General features: G+C 42.4%; 1 protein-coding gene across 5 annotated transcripts in view; it reads left to right on the top strand.

Annotated features, from left to right (window-relative positions):
• mgat3b (beta-1,4-mannosyl-glycoprotein 4-beta-N-acetylglucosaminyltransferase b) overlaps window positions 1–13,281 on the top strand; it is a 63,532-nt gene that overhangs the window by 31,129 nt on the left and 19,122 nt on the right. The window lies entirely within an intron of this gene.

The raw sequence follows: 13,281 nt of genomic DNA on the forward strand, positions 1-13,281 counted from the left end.
AAAGCAATTTAAAGCTCGTGTCAACTTTTACAAGCAACTTTTTCAAAGCTGCGCATGACAAATGAAAAGCTTTCAAAGAAATCTGGGGGTTTTAATTACAGGTGCCCAGCCGAACAAGAGAAGGACATTTATTATTATTATTATTATTATTATTATTATTATTATTATTATTATTATTAGTCTCAAATGACCAACTGAGTGGAATCTGGGGGAAAAAATCCTGATGAGGATTTCATTTGGTTTTAAAATGTTGCCAGCTGTTCACCGCTGTGACAGAGCTGTGTCTGTGCAGCACTCTGACAACCATTAGCTGGAAAATTGCTCTGAATGTAAACAAGTCCAGATTTGCAGCTTTGTAGTGGCTCCAGCAACAGTTTAGTCACTGTTTGTGTGCAGAATTGTGCTTTATCCAGCAGTGAAGATGAGCCCGTATACGTCCAGTGTAGTGTTTAAAGTGACATTTAGACTTAAACTACAGTCCTTTTCTGCAAACTGCTAATATCAGAATCTATTTTACACTCGTCTTAGTTGACTCATTTTTTCCGCTATTTGTTTCTCTCTCTGTATTTGACCATTTTATTGTTGTGCTTATATCACCGTGGAGATGGATGAGTTTATATTTTCAAAGCATCAACCTCCCACCCTTCATGTGCTCAGGCCTACGTTATAGATGTGGACAGTGCTAATAGCTAAAATATACTTTCACTATGCCGATGCTTAGGTTGGTCAGCCAAGTCGAGCAACATATTAATCACTAGTGATGTGCGGATCGATCCTGAAATATCGATTCCTCCGATACCAATCATTTATGTTCTAGAATCGATTCTCACATTAAAATATCGATATTTTAGTAATTTAGAGTAAATTTGTCGTTTATCATTAACAGGAACACAGTGGAAAGAAACTATAACATTCGGATTGCCTACATTCAAAGGAACTACTTCCTCTTCCGCCTTTCATAGTCATGTGCGAAATACGGCTGTATAAATGTCTCGCAGCCCCTTGGCGTGCGCACTCACAACAATGGCTGAGCGTAATTGTGCGGATGTATTTTACCTCCACAAACAGCTGAGCCGTGGTTTGCAATAAATGTGGCAAAAAAAGTGAGGTGTTGTGGCCATACTTGCCAACCTTGAGACCTCAGAATTAGGGAGACATTCAAAAGGGCTGTTTGGGCGGATAAATATATTTTACAGGGTTTATTTATCGGATAAAATACGTTAAATGTCACCGTTATTATTGGCCGGCCCGGAAACAGCGGGGGTGTCCAAATTCAGAGGCTGCTTCCACCTGAGGACCGGCCTTCGCGGTCTAAAGAAAGCCGGGTAGTACGTCACGAGCTCCCTCGGTGGAGTGAAACTCTGCCGTCTGCTCCTTGCTGTCTAAAACATAACCGGACACTGACGTAAACTCTTCTGTTTAATCAGTTTTCTGTTTGACGTTTATTCAGCTGTGTGAAAACCCCGGAGGAACCCTCCCGAGGGAATAATAAAGTTTAATTTAATTTAATCTAATAACTTTAATCTCAGCCAAACCGATTTACTCACGAACAAATAAAACACTGAAAAAGCCAAACAAGAACATTTTTAAGTTATCAAAGTGACTTGTACATCATGTTTAACCCGAGTGGTGAAAGACCGCGGGGGTTTGAAGACGATGTGTCGGTCGGCTCAGATATTTGAAGTTTACACATTCTCACCTGAAAATATGTTAAAAGTTTTTTTGCGACCCAGAAAGAGAAATAAGAGTGATATTAAAACTAAGTCGCTGCCGTCATTGTTGGAAACTGGAATTGGCTGGGCCGCGCTATGAATTCTGCGATATGGTTTTTCAACTTTGTTGTCCGGGTGGAAAATCTGGAGAAAGGTGGGATTCTCCCGGGAAAATCGGGAGGGTTGGCATGTATGGTTGTGGCAACATCACTAACCTTGTCAAACACCTCAGAGTAAATCATATCACAAAATATGACGAGCGTATGTTGAGGCGAACTGAAGAGGAGGAGAGGGACAGGTGCTGCTAGGGTGAGAGTCTCTCACGGAGTCCTTTAGTCCTCCAGGCAGGCAAGGTGTTCAAATAGCACACAACTTTAGTTTTTTTATTTCTATATGATGAACTCTGCATTATTAAGTGATAAGAAGAAGGTATTCTGATGTCCTGTAATCATTATGACGCTATAATTTGAGATACAATAAATAAAATCCGTTTTGTACAAAGTATCGGTATCGGATCAGTATCGTCGATACCACCCTGAATATTACTTGGTATCGGATCGGAAAGGAAATCAGTGGTATCGCACATCACTATTAATCACCTTTGAAACCACCTTTGATTATCTGCAGGATTTATGTTGCCAGCAAGGAATTTACTGGCAACATAGAAACAGTTTGGCATACAGACTTTACAGTAAAGTATTGCCAACTGTTGGTTTGCAGTATTATTCATTTCTTACTGTAAAGTGTGTATGTGTGGCTGTCACAGCACTTATTTATACATTAACTCCCTTTTTTCCTGGGGAGTGACAGTATTCTACTTACTCAACTTATTAGCAACTAGCTGATCTATGGATATTGGTGTGTGTGTGTGTGTGTGTGTGTATATAATGGCTAATAAATGGAAAATTAAGGAAAAAAAACACCCTTGAGCCATGTTAGGCATACCGGCAAGAGTGTTTGGATCCCCACAAACACAAAAACAGCTGATTACAGAGCAATCAGAAAGAGGATAAACAAGGAAGCCTAACAAATGATGGCAAATCTGTTTATCTTCCTTGTCCCTAATTTTAAATAATCAGAGATTGCCACTGTATCAGTTTTTAAAGTCCTATATGTAACATTTCTGCCTGTGTGCTAATCACTCACTTGTTGGCTTTTTAGTTGATGAAGGTTAGGAGGCGGCTGTGGGAGCAGATGCTCCTCCTGTTTATCCCAGACAAACTGAATCTCTTATATATGTACTTTATAACACAAGACAGAATCCACCAAAGCCCTTAAATGAAGAATTTGTGAGTCTGACAGGAAGTCACATCTCATCTATAACCCGTGTCACGCTGCACATCTCACCTTTTTTACGCCCTCCTGCGTCCCCCCTTTTCAGGAAATGCTCACGAAGGTTTTAAGTACGTCTGAAGGCACGCGAAGGACCGGTACAGATGCCAAGTGCTCTTCTTTTTTTCTTCTTTTTTTTTTAAAGACTTTTTCACTGCTTGTGCTTTTGAACTGAGCCTGATAGAGTGTAAGGACTGATAGCAGCTTTCTACTTTTTCGTTTTCACACAGCTGACAGTGATCACCTGATCCTCTTTCATCTTTGTGGGCATCTCACTTCCTTTCCCCCCCCCCCCAAATCTCTTTCTTGCTCCATTTTTCTCATGCACCAGTCTACCTCACCGTCTGCTCCTCTGTCACTTGCTGTGTTTACACATATTTTAATAATTTGATTAGAACCAGCGGGGTAATATTGCAACTGTCAGATAAACCCCTTAAGAGTTATCTTACTCGCATTAAGGTTGTAATCGCAGAAGCAGAACTCGATTAACCCAGCTGGATTACTCAAATTCCTCTTGGCACCTATACAGCTTAGCGAGTTCCTTCTGTGGGGAAAAAAAAAACTGTCATTGCTAACAGCGATGGGAAAGAAAAACAGTATTTTGCACGGTGGCAGAAAAACAGGCCTATTTTTAAGGCTGCGAGTGACTGCAGTTGTGTTAACATCTGGTGAGAGAAGCAGCAAAGAAATTACACCATGTTGGACTTTTTTGGTTTAGCTGTTTTATCATCCAGCTGCTGTGATATTATTTTTAAAAAATGCCTCCTCAGCCGGGCTGCTATTTTGAACGTGTATATCCACCTTAGCTAATGTATGTGCTCGCAAACGTGCCCACTGTTTCAACTGTGTCCCCCTCAAAACGAGTTCCTCGACCTGGCTCTCCTCCTCCCTGTGATCTAAATCACACATGACCTCTGGCTTTATTTTGTTCAGCTCTGCCGTTGCTTTCCTCCCCCACATCTCTTTCTCTGCTTCTCTCTCTTCCTTCCCTCGCTCACATCTGAAGCCGCATAGCGTTCTGCTGCACCACTTCTAGCGCTAATCTTCCTCTTTCCTCGCCCTCATGCTTTCGCTTCAAACTGCCTCCGTTTCTCCCTCTACGTGCTTCTTTTTTTTTCTTTATCTCATTCCTGTCCCTGATCAGGCTTTCTCAAACGAGTGCTCGGTGATTAAAAGCAGTTGAACGAGCTGCTTTCGTTAGCCTCTGTCATGCAAGACAGGGGGGAAAAGTTTAATTGAGCAACGCCTGCCCCCCCCAAAATATTGGATGTTGATTTGGCTGCTTTTTAAACCGATGTGGCCTTTTTCAGTTATGCATAATGCAGCAGAACGCTCTCTGGGTCCATCGGGCCTGATTCTTTGCGTTCAGCTATTACCACCTGCCCCGTGGACTAATGCAAAGACCCATCAGGCTTAACTGGAGCTGAAATGGAGGCTTTCTAATGGGCTCCATCTTCCTGTTTCCATAATAACAATGTTAGCTGTGCAGACAATAGCAGCGTGTCAGTGAATTCTCCAGCCTTGTTGTTGTTGGGCTTTTTGGGGTTTTTTTTTTTTCTTTTCCTTTCTTTGGGTGTTGACCTACTTCAGTTAATCCCAGCTCTGTGCACACGCCTGCAATGTTAGGCTCAATTTACAAGTAAGCAATTTTAAAGGCTGCTGTCTTGACGCTTCGCTTTAAGATGGCGGGAAAAAGCTGAAGGCGTGTGGCGAGTAGGAGAGCGAGATGGTGATCGAGGAAAACCCGCTGGTTTTCTCCCACGATGGGACCTGTTGTGTTCTCCAAGTCGAGCCCGTGCACACACAGATCCACTTGCTCTCCAGCATCCGCCCCCCCAAACAATAATAATCACGTCGGTATTTCAGGCAGAAAGCCGAGCGACAGGCAATGGGTCTCAGACCAGGCTGCGTGGGGACGAGGGAGAGGAGGGGAAGGTGGGAAAAACCTGACAGGAGATTTGGTGTTTTAATTCTGTCTCGCCTATAATCACACGCCTTGGGGATAAGCCTTGCTGCAAGCCAGACATCTTTGTTTGTTGTCAAGCTGATTTGCGGAGCCCTGTCGTTATCGCACCGATATTATACAAAAACATTAGCGTGAGTCAGCTTAGCCCGCCCTGCAATCACGACGCGCGGCGGTAACGGGCCGGCAGCAGCCTAGATCTCGCAGTTGGCCTTTTAACCTCTAATAGAATGGAAGCGAGTGGGCGCGGATAACAAAAGACGGGGTGGATGCTGCAAGTGACTAAAGGGGTGAATCACTGCAGCGAGAACTGCGGTCGTTGGTGACGCCGCACAGTGAAGCACGGCGATGTGGGAGGTTAGAGGAAACTGAGAAGAAGTGACAGATTTAGCAAGTCGGAACTGGTGGGAACTAAGGTGATGGTAACGCCTAGAAATACAAAGTTTGTATAGTGAACCTTCTTCTCTGTGCGCCAAGCTGCTCAGACGCTTCAGTGACCTCTTCAGCCCGAGGTTCACACTCTCAATATTCCCCTCACTCCTTCAGCAGGTCATTGTTTTCCTGGGAGAAACCAAACTATTTATCTCCTTTTTAGTGCTTTGAAGCCAGCACTAGCTGTGGCATTGTGTTTGTAGGATTTTGCTTTTATCACAAAGAAAGGTCTAACCTGAAGGTCACAGTGACGTCTGATCTGCCTCCTCGTAAATGTGATATGTCGTCAGTACCTGAAGGGTACATGTAGCTGTCTGTTCTATTCTAATTCTGGATAGACGAACTGTAGAGCGAAATAAAAATAGATTTGATCTTCGAATAAGTTTTTGAAGAGGAAATTCTTTTGATGGACGATTTGTAAACTGCAGTTTTCAGATAACAGGACTTCGCAGGCACAGTCTGCCTGGCTAAAGACCGCCGACACAGTAACACGTGTCCTTGATCCAACACAGCTGATTTAAATGGCTAAATGACCTCCTCAACATGTCTTGAAGTTCTCCAGAGGCTGGTAATGAACTAATCATTTGATTCAGGTGTGTTGACCCAGGGTGCGATCTACAACCTGCAGGACGCCGGCCTTTGAGGCCTGGAGTGTCTCTAGGTCACCAATAGGCAGACTGCAGTCCGGATCTGAACCCAGATGCTGTTTGTTACATACTCAGATCTGTTAGTGGGCATTGATGGTCTGTTTGTGTTTTACTCTGAGCAACTTTTCTCATATTTACGGTAAGGTGAGGTTAATCTGCGCAGCCTTTTCCTGTCTTTACGATAGTCAGTGTATGTACACGGGAGTCGCACAGATCCGTCGTCTGTGTGATTCTGATGTTAAATTGTATTTGACAGCCATTAAACGTAACTTGAACACTGCTGATCTAAGCCGTATGAAGTACAGTTGTTACCACGGTCACGTCTGTTACTGAAAATAAATGGCCCCGTATTAAATCAGCGTTTCGCACAGCTTGACAGATTTTTCTGACAGCATCTGAATCATTCCAGGCTACAGGAACATGTGACCTTTACAAGTGTGACCGGAGGAAGTGCGAGGAGGACAGAACGCCATTACAGTCAGAGCCACATCCTCGACAGGAATGAGACGTTTGTAGAAACGGAGCGAAAGAACCTTAAAAACAGAGGAAAATGTTTCAGCATGGCTGAGGGGCTCTACGAGATCACAACCTGTCTCTGTAAACCGCCGGGGTCGGATGGTCCTAGCTGAGAAATCCATTAAGAGAAAGCTGAAATGAATAGAAGGAAAGACGTGCGTGAGAAGAGACTGAATCAGCTGCGAGGGGGGAAAGGGAGAGTTCAGCCGAGCGATGCTTGATTGTCCCTGAGGTGGATTCACTGTGCACTTATTCCAGTTACAAACAGAAAAGAGGATCTACAAGTATACAGAAGTACAACACACATTAATAACACTGAAACAATATACAGTGCCATGTACTTCCTTAGATTAATAATAACAAATTTCTAGTGTAAACTTCCTCCAGTGGTTCAAAACAAAGGAAAGAGCGGTGCAGCGTGGGCTGTGGGGGGCGGGGGAAACACGGCTCTTCTGTTTCTGATGAGCTTTTACTGATGCTATCAACTGAAACCTTAGTTTTGTTTTTTTCAGTCTCCCACATGACAGATCTTTGTTACACATGACTGTATTTGAAGGATGGATGCAACTACCAGGTCCTAAAAGGGCCTTAACACGGAGTTCTTTTTAATGGCCAGCAGGGGGCAAACATCTGGTTTCCAAAAGGCAGCTGGTTGTATGGGAAACGTCAACTTTGGCTACGCTTTTCCTGATGACTTTGTGATCTTGGTTGTCATGTTCAGGTTTGATTTAACAGACTTTGATGTTTATCACGTTCTGCCAAGGGGGTCGTGTTTCTGGTGGCGTTATTCTGTCTGTAAACATCATAGTTTTGAATGAATGTAGAGCGGAGTCGTGTTAACAATGCCTTCAAATTTAGCTTAGGTCTTCCATCAAGGTCTTCAAGGATCACTTGATGGTTTATTAGTCAGAAATTGACAAATGGCCTTAAAAATAAAGGCTTGTATATCATGTCACATTTGACCTCTGACGTCTTCACGTTTCTTACTGTTGTTTGTATTGACAACATATAGGAATATAAATAACTATGATTTTGTTACAACCATTTAAATATGTACAGCATAATATGTAAAATGTTCCTTTTTTTTTTTTTTTATACAAAATGAAAAAAATAACTTTGTTTATTTCCCCCCCCTTTTTTTTTTTTTTTTTTTTTTGGAGGAGCAAGTATTTGGGCAGAGAACGTCTCTCTGAAAGGAACCAATGAGTTATGTTATAGGAAATGTGGGATCCAGCGTTTTCAGATCTTGAACCATACAGTGGAGCCAAAATCGACTTGAATCCTTGTTTCAACTTTAAAGATAAGGAAGGGTTGCTGCATGAAAGGAGTGGAAATGTATCTATAACTTAATCGCGATTCATTCAGATTTAGCAGCCGCTTCCTTTTTTAAACAAATTGCGTTTCTTTGTTTTTTACACGTGTAGTTGAAAAGCAGGAGGCGGTTTTGTGCTGTTTCTCCTTCAGTAAAAATAGTTTTGTCCCAAACCTCTACTGTGGGAATGGCCACTGCAAAGATGCACAATCGACTGAGCTACCATAACCTCAGGGACACATGCTTTGTTATGATGAACTCAGATTATCCATAAATGTTGAGTCAAGAGCATTTTAGAAATATTCTAGGTAAAAGATGTCCTTTTACTTTGTGGGCAAAGTAATGCTCACTTTGATCTTAAGTGGTCCGGACCAGCCCTGAGATATCTTCATATAAGAAAAAGACATGCAGTCTCAACAGTATGTCTCAGATTTTTCCCATCTGTTAAATAAATGCTGCTGTATTAAAGGAAATAAATGTTTTGCATGACTGTTTGGGCTTAAATTGTAAGAAATAAATGTGTAAAATTACAGAAAAAGTAGTTCTGTTAGCTCCTTGCCGAGAGAGCGCTGTAATTATAAAACAGAACGTTTCTGTTCATTTGCAGAAAATGGTCTTTTTCATGTGTGGACACATTTGTTTAAAAAAGGTGAATAGATAAACAATTAAACAATAGAAAAGTTCCTGGTTTTTGTTTTTTTGGGGTTTTTTGGTTGGTTTTTTTGTTTGTTTTTCCACTAAGATATAACTGTGGTGTAATATGAATGACTCTGGGTTAACGCTTTATCGCCAGGAAAAACTGCAAAACCGTTTTAAATACATAAAAAAAAAAAAAATCCAAAAATTGATGCCCTCCTTCACATTATTCAAATCTGTCCAGTGGGCCGGATTAGAGTCTTGGCGGGGCCGATTCTGGACCCCGAACCTTATGTTTGACACCCCTGCTCTAGATGGCTTTAAGGCTGAAGCAGGCAGGCCTTACCCAGTTCAACACATTCTCTGGATTCAGAAGGACTTCATTCAGTGAAACGCGCTGAGCTGCTGCTCACAGCTGTATGGCCTCCAGAGAGTTGGCGGTAGATGGGGAGAAATGGTGAGATGTACCGTAGAACACTCGTCTCCACCTTCATTACTGAAGGTAAACAGCAGAGGATCGAGAAAAAGACCTCACAGACCGCTACAGTGCTGAATTATAGATGAGATCGGAGGAATAGAGGCACTCTGCAGGCTTTTCCCATCCTCTCACCTCAATCCGTGCTCAGTCACGCATGCATGCACGTTCACGTCTGCTGCACCTGAAGCGGTAATTCTTATCACTCACCTATCAGGTCCCCTCAGAGGCAGCACGCATTCACACCGCAGCTCGCTTCCCAATATTCATGTCCACCTAAACCCCAGCTCCATCATAACATGCAGTCGGCATATGCACACAACCTTTCTGAGGCTCTCACTGGGCTTGCATTATTGAAATCCATTTAGCACTCTGGCTTTCTCCTGAAGTCTCGCTCACCAAAGCAGTGACCCGTGAGCCGAGAGGAGACGAGTGGGATTTCCTGATTCTGCTGCCAAAGAGACGAGCGAAGAGGGGCTGCATTTAGCTACCTGCCAGCGTGTGCCTATGTAGGAAGTTTGAACGAGGAACGAAGTATAATTTATGGCAATATGGGTGAAGCAGTTTCCAAATATTAACCATTTTTAACCACAAGTGTACAAAAGTGGCAAAATCACCCATACGGAAAAGAAATAGTAAAAACTTACATGATTTACTCATGAAAGTGGCCACTTTCGCATTACTTTCATATATTGTTTTAGGAAGTATCCAAAACATACAAGTTTCATTATATAATTTTTCAAGGGATCTTATATCTGTTTTCACACTTATATGCTTTTCATACAAGTTTCACACAAGACAGATACAAACTTTATAAGATTTATACATATCTTTCCCATATGGGTAAGTATGCTGAAAGTCATTTGTGGTGATCGAAACCTGTGTTAAGCTAACCAATGGGAGCTATTAAAAATAGTTTTTGGTTTCCATGACGCACATGGATGTTTTCAATACCACAGTCAACCTCAAAACTGATATGGACTCACATAGTGTGATGGTGACGAACTTCAGGTTTTACGACCTTGTGATAATCTCATGATTCAGTTTTATGATCCCACCTACCCTGAAATGATGCTCCGGATGGTTGTTAAGCCAGATGGTTTGTTACGCAGAACTATGATTCTTGGAAAATGGCAGGCAATTCCACAAAATGATGATCCATAAGTAACATCTTTGTCCATCGACCGTTAGCTCGGAGCAATTGAATCAAGCAAGAGATCGGGGTAGAGCGCTCTGCGTTTTGGTCCAGGATTCGTGTTTTATTTGTAAATGTAAGAGGAACTGGCAGAAAGCCACTTTGTCGGAGAGGTGACTCTACTGGCCAGCAGTCCCTCACTGGTCTAGACAACACTTTTTAAGCACAATCTGGAGCTGCAGGTGAGCTGTGTTCCAGAAGGGCTTCAGAGCTCATTTTTTTGGAGTCGCTGTGCAGAAAGTACAAAAACTGGCGTTTACAGCACGAGTACAACACGTACTGTTATGCTTCATGTGTAGACTGAAATGGATCGAGTTAAGACAAGGGCGTATCTGCACCATCAGATTACCTGCAGCGTGCATTTGAAACAACTTGTGCAAAGAGAAGTACTTTTCTCAGATTCTGCTCTTGCACATGAAAACTGTGCCTTTCATCTAAAATTAGAGACTCAAAGCAACGAAATGACTGAGCAACAGCTTCAGTCATTCCCCGTGCATCAAGTGAGTAAAGAAATGCAAAAGTATTGACTTAAACCTTGGACTTGCTCAGAATCCCTCTAGTGCAGGACACTTGTTTGCTAATGGAGGAGCTACCTGTACGATAGGCGCCTCAGCAGGCATTAAAAGCAGGATCAAGAGAAGCTGTGATCAGCGGTGCGCGGCGACAGATTTACTGCGATACTCTGGGAGTAAGAGTGAGGCCAATAAAACTTTATGGGTGCTGTTTCATTTTAAAACTCTTCCATTTAGGAAGAAGTCGCTGCCTGATGCTTGAAAATCCACATCATTACAAGTATTTTTACTATTCTGTTTCAGTTTTTCTGCCATTACTCCCACTGATAATGTGGTCACAAGACTTAAAACAGGACTGTCTTGATAGCTCGAGCATTCCTTATGTGAATCTGCTTGGTGTCATTTTCAGCATCTTGATAATCCCCCGTCCACCCACATGATACTGATGCACTATTTTGATACTGACAGCTCTTCAGCCAATAACTTTGTATTGCAAATATTGCCCAAGGACACAATTAAGAAGTTTGGCAATTCCAGTTCGGCGCAATTAGGTGTTTGTTTTTTGTGAGAAGCACGTCTGCGGCTGACAGTTGAGACCCTTAACTAAAGACCCTCTGATTGGGCTGTGCTTCTGATTGTTTGGTTGGGAGCTGGTCTCACTAACTGCTGCACCCAAGGTGCTTTGTTTTGTTTTGATGTCTCCCCAGAGAGCTTGTTAGGTGAGGCCAGCAGACTGCTCAGAGACTTAGTGTGGTGCTGAATAAGCTGAGAAATTCTTTGTTGTCCAGATGAGACAATGCGAGAGACTTTCCCATGTGGAAAAATATTTGTGTGCCTGTGCGTCTGTGTGTGTGATCAAAGATAAGAAAAGTGGATTTCGAGGCTGCACACACACACCGCAGAAAGCCTGTGAGCCTTTCGGAGAATCTGGATCTCATTTATCATTCGACCTATGAAATATTTTGCTGATGTGGTAACATTTTCATAGCCACTTGTCCATGTTTGTTCAGGGTTCACACAAGTCCAGCTTTTGATCTGTTTGAGTACGGAAACAATCATGTGTGTAAAACGGTCTTTAGTGTGTGATTCATGCAATTTTGTCATTGTTTTTAAGTGGCGATGGGAAGTGTAATGAGCAAGTCTAATGCAAGAATGAGGCGTCTAAACACTGTTTGGACGGGCGAGAATGTTAACAGTTGTTTGAATGGCTTAATTGATGTGCAGAACTGTGACAGAAGTCTTGAGCCAGCTCACATTTTTTTATAATTTGCTTCTAAGGAGTCAGACTTTGGGTTTTTGAAGGTCTTTCAAAGTGATTCCTAAAGAGCTATTAGCTTAAAAACTTGGCACAGTGTGCAGCATGTCCTTAAAAAAATAGAGGAAACTGGACGATGCACGAAGACTTCTAAAGCACAGTGGAGGCTCTGTCATGGTTTTTGGCTGCATTTCAGTCAGTGGTGTTGGGCATCTTTTCAAATTGATGGAATACAGATGCACCGTGCAATTCCATCGAGAAAGCATCTGTTTGGAAACGGCTTTTCAGTATGACGCTGCCAGTAGTGAAACACTCGGTGTCCCATTGTGTGTTTTTCTATCAATCATAGATTGGCCTCCCATGAGCTCAGCAGTTTAATTTCATGTTGACAAGAACAGAAGAAAGCTTTGAATGTCCTTCGAACAGCCTGCAGAACTATCCTGTTCTTGAAGAACACTTAAGGAAATGAAAAGAAAGCTGCCTAAGAGTTCAGACTGTTGAAGAATGAAGATGGTCATAACAAATATTTTCTCAGAGTATAAAGAAATGAGAGGTAGCTCTAGACTTGTGCACAATACTGCATTTTGAGAGGTATTTCAAATATTTACAAAGCCAGAATGCTCAGACAAAAGCGTCTACGGTAATGTTCAAACACAAACGGCACAAAGCGCCTCACTGATCCTCGCTTCGCGTACTACACAAAGGGTGCGTTTGTCATCGGGCAAAATAATTTTGTGTACTTGAATTCTCATAAATCAGACTGAGTAACACTGTTGATCTTTAGTTACACTATTGCACTGATGAAGTCTGTCCTCAGACATCCAGACGGGACTGTGTAAACACGGAGTTCTCCACAGAGCACTTCTGTGGGTCAGTGGGTGTCACGGGACTTGTTTTGTTTCTTTTACTTTTTTGCCATAGTGACACGCATACTACGTATAATTAAGATTAGTTTACAGGGGGAATTCCTCCTCCTCCTCCCAGCACACAGACCTCATATCTGCAACTGTTTATCTCTTGGCTTGGCTTTCAAGCAGCACAAACCAAATGTTTGTGCTGCTTTCGTCAGCCGGCAGTTTGGGTTTTTCTAAACCTTTTAGGTTTTACTCTTAAAAACATCCCACAGAGCTCCATTAAAGAGAGAAAATTAGAGATTCCAAAAGTTAAATTTTACAAAGTGTGAAATTTACACAGGCGGTGTTACAGGGAGGAGCTACGTTCTCTCCACCTTCACTGTTATCAGATTGTCGTCTGATAAATGTTTTGGCTGAAGTTTCCCTTTTCCTTCACTTCA

The sequence above is a fragment of the Rhamphochromis longiceps genome, linkage group LG6 (assembly GCF_057381845.1).
Source record: "Rhamphochromis longiceps isolate RC_006_pf linkage group LG6, R_longiceps_female_GT1.1, whole genome shotgun sequence".
In the NCBI taxonomy this organism is placed as follows: domain Eukaryota; kingdom Metazoa; phylum Chordata; class Actinopteri; order Cichliformes; family Cichlidae; genus Rhamphochromis; species Rhamphochromis longiceps.